Source organism: Crinia signifera, chromosome 3, assembly GCF_055691185.1.
Source record: "Crinia signifera chromosome 3, ASM5569118v1, whole genome shotgun sequence".
In the NCBI taxonomy this organism is placed as follows: domain Eukaryota; kingdom Metazoa; phylum Chordata; class Amphibia; order Anura; family Myobatrachidae; genus Crinia; species Crinia signifera.
The window spans coordinates 281,233,478-281,250,339 of record NC_139219.1 but is presented as its reverse complement, the minus strand read 5'-3'; the positions used below and the strand labels follow the sequence as shown (position 1 = coordinate 281,250,339).

The following is a 16,862-nucleotide window of genomic DNA, read 5'->3' as shown; positions in this document are numbered from 1 at the left end:
CATGTGACGTAATATGAATTTTGTCTCCTTCCGTGTGGCGTAATGTGAATTTTGGCTCCTTCTGTGTGGTGTTATGTGAATTTTGGCGCCTTCCGTGTGGCATAATGTGAATTTTGGCTCCTTCCGTGTGGCGTAATGTGAATTTTGGCTCCTTTCGTGTGGCGTAATGTGAATTTTGGCTCCTTTCGTATAGCGTAATGACTCATACTAGACGTTTATCGTTTTATATATACAGGTATCAGTGTTCATTTTCTTATTCTGTTTGTCTTGTAAAATGTTTAAAAAAATATTCTTGATAACAATAGTACAGCTTTTTTTTTGCGATTGGTATTGTATATAAAAGATATTTTGTGTGCATATTTACTAGAATTGTTAAGTGCCCCCCCCCCCCCCCCTAGCCGAAATAATTGCCCACCCCTGCTATAGAGGGTGCAGGGGAGGCCGCTGCGCTGGGTCCCTTGTTGTATCACTCACTGCCCCATTCCCAGTCATTTTTGTACCCTAGGTTCCTATTCACACTTATGTTATACCTTATACTGTACATCTATGAACCAAACAGCACTAGGCATTAGCATTACATTTGATTTATCATTGTCAGCCATTTACTACTTATAATAAACATCTCGATCTTTACTAACCATCTGTTTTTCCTACACAGATGACTTATCACAGGATGCAGCTACTAATCTAGTGCACATTTCTCAGACTTACCCACTGCTCCAATCACTCATACCTTATGCCAGTGTCTCAGTGGGGATCCTATTGGGCAATGCTTTACGCCACTCCTGACAGCATCTGCTTCTAGCTTCCAAACCATTCTCTTTACCTGTCATCATTTATATTTCTGTTGAATCCATACTTTCCATTCTCAATTGCTTTTTTCTCTTTTCTATCTATGCTGTCTGTTTTTAATCTCCTTCTCCCCTGACCTCCTACTGTTAGTCGATGTAAAGGTATATAACGTGATGCATTGTTAGCTAGTTGTTCTTCATCAAACACAGCTCTCAGTTCATGTTATTCCATTGTTAAACAATGTCTCATTTACTAGTTTTACACTTTGCGAACATTCTGTTCCTAGTTCTCATTTGACCCCCATAAGACATCTCTTGTACCTCGCCATCCGGATAATACTCATCTTTTCACTTCCATATATCTTAAGAAAATCTTCCTTGACCTTTCTTTAGAAAACCTCCTCTGGTCCTTTGCTAAGTACTGGATATCTCTTAGATTGAGCGTGCCGATGCAAAGAAAGCCATGTGCAGCTCGAAAAAAAAATGTTAAATGGGAAGTAAGAAATTGGCATCTTAAGGCTATTTAAATTCCAGACATAACTCTATCATATTTAGTCCAATTAACTATGAAAGGCTCTGAGGTCAGTTTATCATAGTACTGCTTTTCTCAGCGATACGAGACATTGTTTATGGCCAATTATTGCAGCAATGCAGGATTAAAAAAAATGTATAAAGAAAATGTATAACGGACAGTCACCCCTCTGGCAATATCTGTCCCTTTGTGCTGTGGTGCCAGTGTGGTGATGCAATATGTAATGACAAGGAAGTGGGCAAAATATGCGTGTGCAAGATTTTAGGAAAAAAGGCTTTATCATATAACCCCAAGGCACATGAACGAGCACTTACGCAATAGCACCTGTAGTTGGCAAAGGAAATCTTAATCATAATGCCATCCACAGATGGCATTGTGTGTCACTTGACTAGTGATGATAAATTAAGCATTTCATTGATTGATAAGTTGCCAGCAGTCTTTGCTGTCATAGCTGCCTGTGGCAAAGGTGTTATTAATACACCTTTCACACTACACAAATGACCCGGGTCACTTTGTGATGTGAAAAAGCCTTTTGAAAAATCCATGGTTCAGAAACCCGGCAATCCGACCCGGGTCAAAAGTACGGTTTTACCCGGGTAGGACTCGGGTTGCTGGGCAGTGTGAACAGGTAACATGGGTCAAGCAACCTGGGTCCCATTCACACTATAGGGAGGAGGCAGTGCCAGCTCCAATTACTGCCTCCTTCCCACCTCGTTATTATGCACAGCCACCCTGCTGAGATGAGCTTCAGTTTGCAAAGGCTGGGTCGCTCCCGGGACAGACCAGTGTGCAAATCCCGGGAACGTCCCGGCATTTGCAATGTGAAAGGGTTATAAGAGACAACAAGGATACTGCTGGAGAAATTTCTGATTACTCTAAGGACTATCTCAGAAAAAGGGGTTACAACAACTGCTTGGTACCCCTTCTATGATTGGCTGCTTATGGTAAATAACAATATTTACTGTTGGATGCAGAAATTCTTTATTGGGTTTCTTCAAATAAGCATTCATATGAAAGGAAAAATGTATACATTTGTGATATAAAATATCATAGTGGCAATAAAACAACTGACAATTAACTAATAAAGATAATCCCCACAAATAAAGTGGTGAGTAATTAGGCCAATCGCAGGGGCATTTAAAGTCAGTGTCTACTAAGAAACATCAGGAGAATTACACCTAGAAAGTAATGCTGATGGAGTAGGCAAAGTGAGTATGATAAGAGGAGGGAGGGGAGTAAGGGGTGGATTATAAAAACTAAGAGATGGCCTAGGCAAGGAGAATCATGTGACTGGGATATTTCAGGGTGAAGGGCCTGTAGTCAAATAAATTATTCCCTAGAGATATGTTTATGGAGAGTACAAGGGAGGTGAGACTGATAAGAATTAGATCCACTAAACGATTTTGTTCTTTAACGAGAAGTAGTGAAGCCTATAGATATCATGTCTGGGGCATACCTTTTGCTTGTATAAAGGTCCATACACACTGGGTGTATTTTCCCAGCGTGCATGCTGACCAATGATGGGGCAAATTGCTGGGCTGAAAAATGCTCAGTGCATACACACTGAACTTTTTTCACCTGTTTTAGCGGTTTTCCCAGGGGTGGAAGACTTTCCATAGCAGGACGCTATGGAAAGTCATCCACCTCATCGCTCATCTGCTTGTAATACCAGAAGATGAGCAGCCTGGCCAGCGATGATGCAGGAGCGTTCATCAGCACTCACCTCTGGCCTGTACACACCGGGCAACTTTTGAGCTGAAAGCAGCTCAAAAGACAAAACTGAGCTGCTTTCAGTGTGTATGGGCTTCTAGTCCCTTTGTGGCTGTTGGTGTCAGTTGGGACATGCAAGTGAATCTAAATCCAGGAATTAACCAATAATATTGTTAAGAGTCACTAAAGCCATGTACGGGGAAACCCACCAATCCAGACATTACTTTTCATACCCCTATTAACAAGGTCATCAATTTGAGGTTGTTAGTTACTAATTATGACAGCTGGGTGCATCACCGTGTTAGAAATAGGTAAACTTCTAGGCTTTTGAGCCCAGGTGGGTGATGTCTTCTTGGATATGGGATTGTATTGACTCTTGTAGCCATGACTTAAATACCTAGGTAAGTTGTTTGGAGGAAACATCTTGAGATGGCCATGATCTCTCCACCTGCACAGTTTGAGTGTATGTAAGTCACCAAGCAAAGGGGTCTGAGGTTTTGCTTGATGAGGGGCTTGGTAAGCAAGTAGGGGTCTTCCTAAAGTAGTAGAGGACAGTGTGACATTCTCAGAACAAGCACAGGATTTCCTCCTGGCCTTCTTTCTTCATTTCGGAAATGTGGAATATTATTCATCACGGACAGTGTAATGGTTAGCATTACTGTCTTACAGCGCTGAGATCATGGGTTTGATTCCCACCGTGGCCCTAACTGTGCAGAGTTTGTATATTCTCCCCATGTTTGTGTGGGATTCCTCCGGGTACTTCAGTCTCCTCCCACAATCCAAAAATATACTGATAGGTTTATTGGCTTCCAAAAAAAAATGTATGTAAATGTGTGTGTGTGTGTATATATATATGTGGTAGGGAAGCTCCACTGGGGCAGGGACTGATGTGAATGTTCAAATATTCTCTGTAAAGCGCTGCGGAATCTGTGTGCGCTATAAAAGAAACTGTTAATAAATAAATAATTATTCTATTGAGCTAGGCAAGACCGTGCAAATGAAGGTTAATGAAGGCAAAGTTCCCTCACAGTGATATTGAAGTACTGTATCTGGAAGTGGCAGTAATCATGGTGGTCAGACATATAGAAGCAGCAGATGGCAGGTAATGTCCATATGAGTTACAGAAGCACGATGTTGTCTAAGATGAATAGCTTACTGGGGCAGTGGTCTCAGGTGTAGTAGAGGACAAATAACAACAATAAGCATCAGGAAAGACTTCACTGCAGTATAGGCTGTACAGTAGATATGAGGATGAGAACATCTGGTGGGCAGCCTATACTCCAAAAAGTCAGTAAAAAAGGAGATATGTGAGTGTAGTGAGTGAAGTACCATGCTGATCTATGCCTACCTCTCAACTTTGTTTTAGTTCATGTATAAACCTGGTGCATCAGGGCCAAAAAAGGTGGTGGAACCACTGGAGATTGGGCATGGCCTTGGGTGGAGGGAGCATGACCTTGCGTTGTGACCCCCATTTTCATAATTTTGGAGGCATGCCCTGCGCTCCCTGAGCAGATAGGCAGCCCCGTCTCAAATCCCTGCACTGATAGATGCCATTCGCATGCAGTGACCTCCGGCTGCTCTTAGAGAGTTTGCAGACTCTTGTGCAGCTATAAAGTGTGTAGTGATGAGCTCCGCCACCGGGCTGCAAAACACCATAAGATATAAAGGTTCCAGGTCAGCTAATTATGCCCCTATTACTGTACTGTACATTCGCCCCTATTGTAAGTGAAGCAGCTTTGAATGACCTCCAAAGTACTGTGGAGACTCAGGGAAGCACAAAGCAGGCACAGAGGTGCTGGTGACCTCTTCTCCAATGCTTATATCTCCAGCAATAGCCATGGCAATATGTGCTTCTTATATTCCTCATCCCAGGACAAAGGATAAAAATCTTCATTATAACTTTTTTACTTCTCTGTGTAAGGTTTTCAGTAACGGCCCTTGGTGGCCTCTCATACTATACCAGAATTAGGCTAGTAAACTACCTCTCCTTAATCCCACCCCTGTAAAACACATCTCCATCTCTGGCCCAGTTTAGTACTCCTGTGTCTCTACAAGGAACAGTGTAACACTGAACTAAGGGTCCCCGCTCTGCGTGCAAGCTATCCTGCTTACTGTTGTATAACATCTGTGCCAGTCTTTTGCGAAACCTAATAAAGTCATGAAATGTGTTTTATAACCGAGTGCCGCGGATCAAAGTGAGGGTATTCTGTGTCGTCTTGTTGTTGTCTCTTCCCACTCTTTGTATACGGTGCCAAGAGCGTCCCAAGTGACTAGAAGCAAAGCATACAAAGGGCAGTGACAATACAGCAGGGGGCATACAGGCCTGTAAATGTGCCGGAGACTGTAGGAACATGCTGCTAATCTAGTAACAGTACTCATGTTTATCTCTAGCCCTTTCTCTCTTTTTTGTTTGTTTTATATTTGAAATATGCAAATGCTAGCTGTTGTTTATTTTGGCCTCCTTCTCCAAGGCTGCTCGCTATGTGGAGAGCTCCGAGACGCTGTGCAGTGTTACATTTGGCTAGATAGAAATATACAAACATTATGGGTCACCCGTGGCCCAGTATACACAGGTGCATGTGTCATTGGGCCAGATGCACCAAGCTTCAAAAAGAGAAACAGTGGGGTGTGAAAAAAAAACAGCCAATCAGCTCCTGACATGTTTCAGACTGGGTTTGAAAAATGACAGTTAAGAGCTGATTGGCTGGTTGTTTATCACTCTCTACTTTTTGAAGGTTGATGTATCTGGCCCATTGTAACATAAGTCCCAGGCGCTGTCTTTCTGGCGCATCACATTATTAGAATGATGCATTTTGGAGTGCACGCAGCATTTGTACAAGAAAATTAGTATCAGATATAATAATCGCTGATCTCTGTTACCTCTATGGTTTATGGTGTCTACGTTTACCCGGTAAATGTAAAGCAGCTAGAATCCGAACATTACAGGTTGAAAGGACAAGAAAATGACAGTCACCTTCTGTGTGTCCCATCTGCAGTATGAATACATTTTACACTGAGTTAATATGAGGACCAAGAATGGGCCATAGGGATTGTAGTGCTTGTATGAGTGGAGAGTGGACAACTGTGTCAAAAGCAGCAGAGACCTCAAGAAGAATAAGTAGTGAGTAATGGCTTAAGCCGACTCCGATGGTAGCCGGCATACACATCTGCATGCTTGCTGATACCGACTGGGTGTGAGCGACCGGGGCGGGGGGGGGGGGGGGTCAGAGGGAAGTGGGTGGCCATCATTAGCGCAAAACTCCCTAATCTGTACATGCAGGACAAGGGAGGGGGTCATTAATGATGTGCGGTAGTATGCATCGATAACAATATTGTGTGTATACATAAGATGAGATAGTAAAATGTATCACTGGGCCATATTTTACTATCTCGTCTAGTGTGTATGGGGCTTTAGCAGTGACCAGATCATTCACTACTTTAGTCAGTGCTGTGTCTGTGGAATGTTGGGAATGAAACAAGCCTGACTGTATTGGGTCCTATAAGTTGTGCGAGTTAAAAAAGTGTGTGAGTCGAGTGTAGGCAAGTCTCTCAGGCAGCTTGGCGAGGCATGGGAGCTGAGAGATGGGACGGTAGTTTGAGAAGGCATTTAGGTCAGAATTGTGAATGGGAGTAATCACTGCATGCTTGAATAGTGAAGGAAAGATGCCAGTAGAGAAAGAGAGATTCCAGAGTTTAGTTAGGGTTGGAGGAGAGGAGACAGAACTTTACTTATTTGTGAGGGTATAGGATCAAGAGGTAACACCATAGAGTAGGATGATGAGGAGAGCCTTGATACTTCATCTTCAATTGTGGATTCAAATGAAGAGAAGGTGGCAGAGGGTTCAGGTAGGGAATTGAGCAGTCACAGACTGAGGAAGAGCCTACCATTATATCCCGGATCTTATTCATCTTAAATATATGTTACATGGTTTTGGAGATTTATTTTTCTATCAAAAAGGTATACGTCCTAAACTGAAAGTTTCTAAACCTATAAAATACTAAAACTTGGATTGAAAAAACTAATTTTCATTTTTTGGATCCTAGAAATCCGGGTCCTATAATACGTAAACTTATGGTGTTCTCGGTTACAAGGGAATTCTATTTACATACAGATTCCCACCAGAGTTGGTGTGATTACACTGAGAATACCTGTTTGTTAGAGTTCTTTTTATGCATTTGTATTATATACAACTAGGTGGCACGTGTAAAAAATTTTGCATGCAAACGGGCCAAAAGTCGATTTGTAAACAAGGGTGTAAGCTTGGGATTGGATTCTAATGAATGGATAAGATCTTGGTTGCAGGACAGAAAACAGAGAGTTGTAGTAAACGAAGTAGTCACAGGAGGGAAAGGTTACAAGTGGAGTACCCCAGGAATCTGGACCAGTGCTTTTTAATATCTTTATTGGTGATATTGAAATGGAATTGAGGGTAAAATGTGCCTTTTTGCAGATGACACAAAGGTATGCAACAGGGTAGACACACCAGGAGGGGTAAAACAAATGATTGATGATCTAGGTAGATTAGAGGAAGGATCAAGAGCATGGCAACTACAGTTTAATGCCAAAAAATACAAAATCATGCACTTGGGTCTCAAAAATCCAAAGATCTAAATATATTTTAAATGGCACTATAATGGAAACTACTGAGGAAGAGAGGGATCTAGGTGTCACTATTTCAGGGGACTTAAAGGCAGGTAGGCAATGTAGCAAAGCAATGAAGAAGGCAAGTCAGATGCTTGGTTGCCTAGGGAGAGGTATCAGTAGTAGAAAGAAAGAAGTAATAATAATGCCACTGTCCAGGTTATTGGTACGACCTCATCTAGAGTACTGTGTCCAGTTCTGGAGGCCATATCTCCAGAAGGATATACTGTAAATACATTAGAGACTGTACAATGAAGGGCAACTAAAATGGTGCATGGTCTACATCACAAAACTTACCCAGAAAGACTAAAAGATCCTAATATGTATAGTTTAGAGCAGAGAAGGGAAAGGGGGGGACATGATAGAAACGTTCAAATATATCAAGGGTTTTAACAAGGTGGGAGACATTACTCACAGGAAGAGGAGCAGCAGAACACGAGGACATGCACTGACACTGGGGGGAGGGAGATTCAGGGGAAATTTGAGGAAAAATTACTTCACAGAAAGAGAAGTGGATAAGTGGAATAGCCTACCATCAGAGGAGGTAGAGGCCAAGACAGGAGAACAATTTAAACATACTTGGGATAGGCATATTGATATCCTTACGAAGAAATAAGGATCAAATATGGTTTGAGTTTAAAAAAGGGGCAGAATAGATGGGCCAAGTGGTTCTTATCTGCCGTCAAATTCTATGTTATATATTACCATAGGTGCTAGGGGTGCAGCTGCTAGGAGGCCCAGAGCTTAAGGGGGGCCATCTTTACCATGTAAGTTATATGTGCCATTAATCACTATTGCTGGTACATAGGGACCCTTACAAACTTTTGCTATGTGGCCTACAACTATCTAGTTATGCCCCTGTTTGTAAACAAACAATACAATTCTGAAAACAATTTGTCAGAAGCGGAGAAATGGTACCTGATTTATTTATTTTGGTTAAATTTGAAGGGAGAAAAAGAGATTGTCACCAAAATGACCTTCTAGAAATAATATATATGATAGCAGTGCTGGTCCATGAATAGTGACTAATACAGTTTAATATTCATAATAAGTCGCTCAAGTGTTTGGGTTTTTTGCCTTTCCGAGAGTCAATTTTAAACAAAGATTGCAAATCAATGTGCTGCCAGGAACAATCTACAGCTAATCTGGCCTCCTGATTGGTATATACCATGTCTCTGAAGTATGGAGGCTTTGCAAATATTCTGGTTCCACAGGAACCTTCTTAATATTTCTTAATCTGTACAAATATATCCGGTATTATATGAAAACTTTTCTTGAACAAAGGAAAACGATGAACGCTGCGCTATGATGGAATTATCATTTTTAATAAAACTAATCATTTATCATTTTTATTAATTTTATTAAAAATGATAATTCCATTATAGCGCAGTGTTCATCGTTGTCCTCTGTTTTCCATTTTGAATGTGAGTTGGTAACCACATTTCACTGCAGCTTTAAGAGGAATTATTATAAGTGTATACACACATTGGCCTCTCTAGCGCACAGCCTTCCAATTTTTTGTCATTTCTTGAACAAGCTTCATATGCAGAGTTCTGTGACAGTATACTGGGATGGGCTCATGGAAAGGCGGTAGGAAATGTTGGGCACAAATGGACCACTAACTCTTTTGTCAGTTAAATTTTTTTGTGTTTCCCCTACGAGGCTGCATCCGGGACTGGGACATCGGGGCTCATGTACTCTGAGCCATGTCACAGTTAATGCAGTTAGTACTGATGTGGGGTCGCTATACAGACCGTGTGGGATTTCAGGCACAGGTGGTGAGAGGTGTTGGTAAAAGACTATTAAATTGGAGTGCATGGGGTTTTACAGCAGGTTGCAATGCGCTGCAAGAGCCACTGCGATTCCTAGTCTTGGGAAACTAGATCAGAACGTGAGAAATCTCAGATGATTTTACATTCAGTTGGTGCAGAGCAGATCACAGCCCTGCAGACACACACAGTGACCTTGAACACACATAAGGCAGAAATACAATTTACACACACGAATACATGTTAGAAACACAGAAATCATAGCCACCCTGGACAGTGCGTAGATAAAATGACCAACCACCCTGGTCCCCACAGTCTATAGAAAAGCCAGCAGCTGTGTTATAGCTAAGGGGTGTGGATCATTTTATCCACCACACTAAGGTCGACAGTCATTAGGTCGACACTGTTGGGTCGACAAGGGGGAGGTCGACATGGTCTATGTCTACAGGTCGGAAGGTCGACATGTTTTTTTTTACTGTTGTTTTAAACCCGAATGTCGACACAGTAAACATGGACACAGTTGGAAGGCAACCGCAGCCCCTCGCATCGCTCGCTTCGCTTACAATGTACCATAGCTTGTGATGGGTCCTACTGCTCAAACCTCTCCCCGGGGACTTTCCCTTGGGTTATATTAGTAATATTTTTCCATTATCATTAGCCACAGAGTCATGTACTTGGAAATAAGGGAAATAAGGGCTATTGTTCTTGAATCTAGCATAAAGCCTATACTTTAGCAGACACTCAGCTGCTCTTCATGGGACAGGGATATAGCCTGACTTCCTCAAGCCCTACCCCAATACAGTAAATGCCGCAATTTGCAGGTCTACATGGCGGGCGGGGCTAAAATGACACCTCCCCCCTCCCAGAAGAGTCGCGAATGCCAGTTTTTTGCCGACAGAGTAGGCTGATGTGAGTGGGGGGGCGGGGTGCCTAGGGGCATGCAGGAGGCTTGCCCAAATTTTGAGTATCCTCCCTGCCATCCCGAGAGGGTAGTCAAGTATGACAAAGCCGCATGTGCTGGGCTAGGGACGGAGCCTGCTCTCTCCCTGCCTGACGCGCTTATATATAGTGCTCAGTGGTTTTGCCCCTTCTTGGATCTGCCATGTATTGTACATTACTGATCCCAGCAAGCCTGCAACGGCATGATGGCAATTGGAGTACCACAAGTTTCAGCATGCCTAGGCATCCATTGCCTGCTAGAAACTGTAAAAAATAAAAAGCTGTACACACAAAATTGCAAGGGCATTTATTGAAATAAATCACCCTAATACGACTTGTTGAGCAATTTATTACAGTTTATGGCCCCAAGTCCTCTTTATTCCATGTAGACATGTGCTTGGTACTTGGCAAACAAAAAACAACATGACTTCTGTCTCCGGGAGCCCCCCGCGAGGTTAGTCAGGGACAAGGTCATAGAAATGAACAGGGATGCTCTGATTTACCGCCATGTGTCTTATAATTGGGATATTTTGCTGCAGGTGAAAGCTACAGTAGGGTACAGATTTGTACTGCATCAGTGCAGGGTATGTCAATCAGTAGTTGGATGACACAGCTCTTGATCTCCATGTGTCCCTTATGTCACAGACACTGCCGCCCTGGTGTCACTTTTCTGGCTCCAGTCTCAAAATAAACACAACTCACAGATAGTCCGCAGACATTAACCTTCCGAGAATGTCTTAGAGTTGATGGTTAATCAAGATCAGTGATTAGAATATGGACATTGTCATTGCATTGTAATGCGCAAGCCATGATGTGAAAGCTGGGAACGAAGGCTTGGACGCGCTTGAATGAGTTACGGAGAACGTGGGATTTGACAAAGCTGCCAGTCTGCATTGGGAATCCATTGCTCTGAGCAAGGCTGCCAAGTACATTCTTCATTTAGTCCTATTTTTAACGCTTCCATTTCCAGATTGAAGGCTTCAGAGACAGCATCAGTAATCCTGCTTGGGATGATAACTCTGGCAGATATGTACAGTACTACACATGACATATCTTTTTCCCCATTGAATGACTGAAGGGTTATGTATGTCACTATTTATGTCACTGTTATGTCAGATCCAAACCAGGCTGTCCCTCTTCTGAATGTGCACTCCTTTTTGTTTGATGCAATGAAGAATGCACCTTTATGTTATTCCTCGGCTGTCACCTGCAATGCGCCCCCCCAATCCCCGCACCCTAGGCCACAGCCTAATAAGCCTGTTGGTAATTCACGCACTGTTGCCAACCGAGCAGACTGCCAGATGTGAGAGATGCTAGGCCATATGTTTTCATGCCATAACCGGCCCTTCAGTATTTGCCAGAAATTTCAGAAAGCCAGTCTGACTTGTGAGAGGAGGGTTGGAATTGGTTGGAGCAGGAAGACTCCTGCAGAACAAGATTTCAGTTTGCAGAGCAATGTTATTCAAATGAGACGAAAAGCTTAGGACACATTTTCATAATGGACCCCACCCCTGTCAGTTGCTATTTCGGGGCTGTAATGTACAGTAGTTGCAGGAGTCTGTAGGACCAGTAGACTCATCAGGGATCAATTTAAAGACCGTCACATCCGCAGCGATAGATCAATCACCGGCCTTCCTGGTGTATCTACCAACCCCCACACTCCCAATGGCTAATATTTTTTTAACCATAAACATGTAAAAATGGGGCTATTCACATATTTTCCATTTGTTTTATTTGTCAGTGAAATGCATCAAAAATGTAATGATCCCCTGTGGCAAAACCACTGTCCCCTGTACTCAGCAGGGATGGATATTTATCCAACTGTTTCTTCAGATGGCATTAGCATTCATTTGTGCAGACACAGCTGGGAGAGAGGGATCTGTGCAGATCCCTCACATGTACAGACTTTAAATGTTGTATTATGCACAGTACAAAAGGGAATTTAATTAATCAGCAAACATCATAAATAGAAATGTAATAGTAGTCTAAATTATTTAAACATTATAATAATAACAATAATATTATGAAATTGATGTACAGTACATAAAATGCTGGCCTGGGGAAGAAAGCCATCTTTACTTCTATATTTGGAATGTGGGGAAGGTTTCACTTTGTGACTGGGAATATGAGCATGCACTGAAGTACCAAGCGTAGAGTTATACAGTAGGTACCAGGTCAGCCTGTATTGCCCATTACCAAAGTACAGAATACAGATGGTACTCATTAAAAGCTTTTATTATAGATAGTTAAAGCACCACCAGAGGTGTTCAAACATAACATTACTGTAGAATATTTAATCATTTACATATAATATATGTGATTACTTATTAAATAATAAACTATTAAATTAATATAGTAATTATGATTTAACAAATGTAATGGACAATCTGAACATTAACATGATATTATTATTGCTGTTTTGTTATTCTATTACTATAATCATAATCGCGGCAAACCCTCCCCCGTGAGGCTGACCTGGTACCTACTGTATAACTCTACGCTTGGTACTTTCTTCCCCAGGCCAGCATTTTCTGTGTAGAGCAGTACCTGGACACATCTTCTTTGTTAAATTGCATTAACGGCAGTACGGATGGTGTAATGGTTAGCATTACTGCCTAACAGCGCTGAGGTCATGGGTTCATTCCCACCATGGCTCTAACTGTTTGGAGTTTGTATATTCTCCCCGTGTTTGCGTGGGTTTGCTCCGGGTACTCCGGTTTCCTCCCACAATCAAAAATATACTGGTAGGTTAATTGGCTCCCAACAAAATTAACCCTAGAATGTATGTGCATGTGGTAGGGAATATAGATTGTAAGCTCCACTGGGGCAGGGACTGATGTGAATGTTCAAATATTCTTTGTACAGCGCTGTGGAATATGTGTGCACTATATAAGAAACTTAATAAATAATAAATAAATAAATTAAAGCTGTTGACAATGTTGTCCTGATCAGGGACATCAATTGGCTAGTTACGCATATTAATGACAATTACTAATATATATATATAAATATATATATATATATATATATATATAGAGAGATAGATAGATAGATATCTATATACTAGGTTATTCATCGCGCCCTACGGGCGCTCTTCACACCGCCGTAAGGGGCTGCGCCCCCTTAATTTGTGAACGTTTGTATATGAGAAATATGGTTAGAATTGTATGAAAGATGCCCTGTATTGCAACTTAGGTGTCCGCGAATCGCGGGAGGGGGGGTCGCGGAGGGTGCCGCGAATTGCAGGAGGGGGGGTCGCGGGGGGTGCCGCGAATTGCAGGAGGGGGGGTTGTGGGGGGGTGGATGCTGCGAATCGCGGGAGGGGAGGGATTGCAGAGAATCGCGGGAGGGGGGTCGCGGGGTGGGTTGCCGCAAATCGCGGGAGGGGGGTTACGGGGGCGGGGGTTGCGGCGAATCATGGTAGGGGGGGGTCGCGGGGTGGGGTGCCGAGAATCGCGCGGGGGGGGTGTGTGTGTGCCGTGAATCGCGGGAGTGGGGGTCGCGGGGGGGTGGGGGGGTGTGACGCGAATCGCCACAAGAAGAAATCAACACAGAAAGGTCAACACATGTAAATGTTGACATAAGTGTGGCACTTCATTGGTGTCCATGTCGACACATGAGAATGAATATGAAAACATTCAAAAAATGAAAAAAAAAACTTCAAAAACTCATGTCAACCTTTTTCATTGTCGACCATAGCCATGTCAGTGTTTTCCATGTACAATTTAATTCTGGAGCTGCCGCGAATCGCGAGGGGGGTGCCGCGAATTGCGGGAGGGGGGGGTCGCGGGGGTGGGTGCCGCGAATCGCGGGAGGGGGGTTACGGGGCGGGGGTTGCGGCGAATCATGGGAGGGGGGGTCGAGGGGGTGTGCCGTGAATCACGGGAGGGGGGGTCACGGGGTGGGGTGCCGAGAATCGCGGGGGAGGTGTGTGCCATGAATCGCGGGAGTGGGGGTTGTGGGGGGGGGGTGGGGGGGTGTGACGCAAATCGCCACAAGAAAAAAATCAACACAGAAAGGTCAACACATGTAAATGTTGACATAAGTGTGGCACTTCATTGGTGTCCATGTCGACACATGAGAATGAATATGAAAATATTCAAAAAATGACAAAAAAACTTCAAAAACTCATGTCAACCTTTTTCATTGTCGACCATAGCCATGTCAGTGTTTTCCATGTGCAATTTAATTCTGGAGCTGCCGCGAATCACGGGGGGGGTGCCCCGAATTGCGGGAGGGGGGGTCGTGGGGGTGGGTGCCGCGAATCGCGGGAGGGCGGGGTTCACAGGGGTTCCGGTGGGGGGTTGCCACGAATTGCGGGAGGTGGGGGGTCACGGGGGGTGCCGCGAATCGCGGGAGGGGGGGTTGCGGGGGGATGTGACGTGAATCGCCACAAGAAAAAATCAACACAGAAAGGTCAACACATGTAAATGTTGACATAAGTGTGCCACTTCATTGGTGTCCATGTCGACACATGACAATGAATATGAAAAAATTAAAAAAATTAAAAATAAATCTTCAAAAACTCATGTCAACCTTTTTCATTGTCGACCTTAGCCATGTCAGTGTTTTGCATGTGCCATTTAATCCTGGGGCTGCTGCGAATTGCGGGGGGGGGGGTGCCGCGAATCGCGGGAGGGGGGTCGCAGGGGGGTTGTCGCCAATCGTGCAAGGGGGGGTCGCGGGGGGGTTCTTTTTGCCGCGAATCGCGGGAGGGAGGTTGCGGGGGGGGTGTTTTTTCCGCGAATCGGGGGGGGGGGGGTCACGGGGGAGTGTTTGCCGCGATTCGCGGGAGGGGGGGGTCGCAGGGTGGTGGTTATGCCGCGAATTGCGGGAGGGGTCGTGGGGGGGTTCTTTTTGCAGCGAATCGCGGGAGGGGGGGTCGCGGGGGTGTTTTTGCTGCGAATCGCGGTAGGGGGGGTCGCGGGGGAGCGGGTGCTTTTGCCGCGAATCGCGGGAGGGGGGGGGGGCGCGGGGGGGGAGGTTTTGCCGCAAATCGCGGGAGGGGGGCGCTCACCTGGTGGCTGTGGAGTAGCAGTGCTGGGCAACATGGGAAGGCAGTGGGTGTCTGGCACTGTCTGTGGGCTCACTGGGCTGGTTCTCTGTCACATACCTCCCAACATGACCCTCATATATATATATACACATCTATATACTCTTTGAAGAGTAGGAGGATGGACTTCCCCTTGCACAATAAGACCCATTGATGGAGGTTTTGGTATTGGTGCATTGTAGCACCTGTCAGGGCTGTTGGCCAGTGGACTGTTTGATGTGTAGGTGATAAATGAGTGTACAGCCCTTGTTACAATGTTACATTTAAATCTGTTTTCTTTTATGATTTTCAGGTATTAGCTAACATTGGCAGACTGAAAATGTGCCATTGCTTTGCCTGTGTAATAACATAGTAAGTGGGTTAGCGGGAGGATTACACATGTGTGCCAGAGAAGTACAGTATAGCTATTTATCTTATATGTCACTGTTTCCATTTTATGAGACTCATAACTGAAATTACTTCTCTTGCTCAACATGATTTATCTATTAACAGTTTCTTATACAGCGCAGCATATTCCGTTGTGCTTTACAATAGGAGACAGTGATACAACAAACTATTGTACAAACAAAGGTATGAGGGCCCTGCTCTCAAGCTTACAATCAAAAAGTATGAATGCTATACTATTTTATTCTAAATAAGTCTTACCTGACCACATTTGTAGCATCCTTTCCACACTTCAAAAATGCCCATGATGAGCATGGTCATACCTGTCAGCCAGTGGTGGCTCTTATTAATGTCAGTGAAGTCAGATGGTGCATCCAATCCAGCTTCTATTGGCTGGAGTCCTTGCAGTACATAAAATGTGCACAGTTATAACCTGCGCATGCCCTTGGACCTAGCACCTGCCGGATGTATTGCACGGGTGCCGGGACCCAGAGCTGGCAGTTTCATCATCAAGCAGGGCGGTAGCCCTGTCAAATGTAAATAAGAGCCGCCTCTGCTCTTAACTACATGTAAATTGGGCCAAATATGCCAACAGTTAGACCCAGAGCCATATCTAGGGTTATGCAAGCAATTTACAAGGCCTGCGGTGTTTGCACCTGTATTTTTCTTGCCAGATGCCCTGTAGCTTGGACAGTGGTTGGACATCCACCAAGTGTATTCTGAGAACATCTTTGGCCCTCTTGTCATGTGTACAGGGCCAGTCTAGGACACTGTAGTGCAGGAGCGGATTACAAACTAAATGTGGCCCAACATGGCCAACACCAGATGTATAACTATATCATTGGCAGCATCACTGGATGGCAGATTTGCTCTACTCCAGGGATGGTATATCAGAATGAGTCGTGACAATGTAGTGTATTGAGTGCTGTAGGATGTCTGTCGTGCTGGAGTGGGGCCACATGTCAAAAGACAAAACAGATCTCATAGACCATGTTGACCTACCAGGAATCTTTCCTCTGAGCCCTTTGGCCGATCCACCCCT

The 16,862-nt window shown here is 44.1% G+C and overlaps 1 protein-coding gene across 2 annotated transcripts in view; it reads left to right on the top strand.

Moving 5' to 3' along the window:
* LOC146064590 (glypican-5-like) overlaps positions 1–16,862 on the top strand; it is a 215,790-nt gene that overhangs the window by 20,442 nt on the left and 178,486 nt on the right. The gene's annotated exons all lie outside the window — the stretch shown is intronic.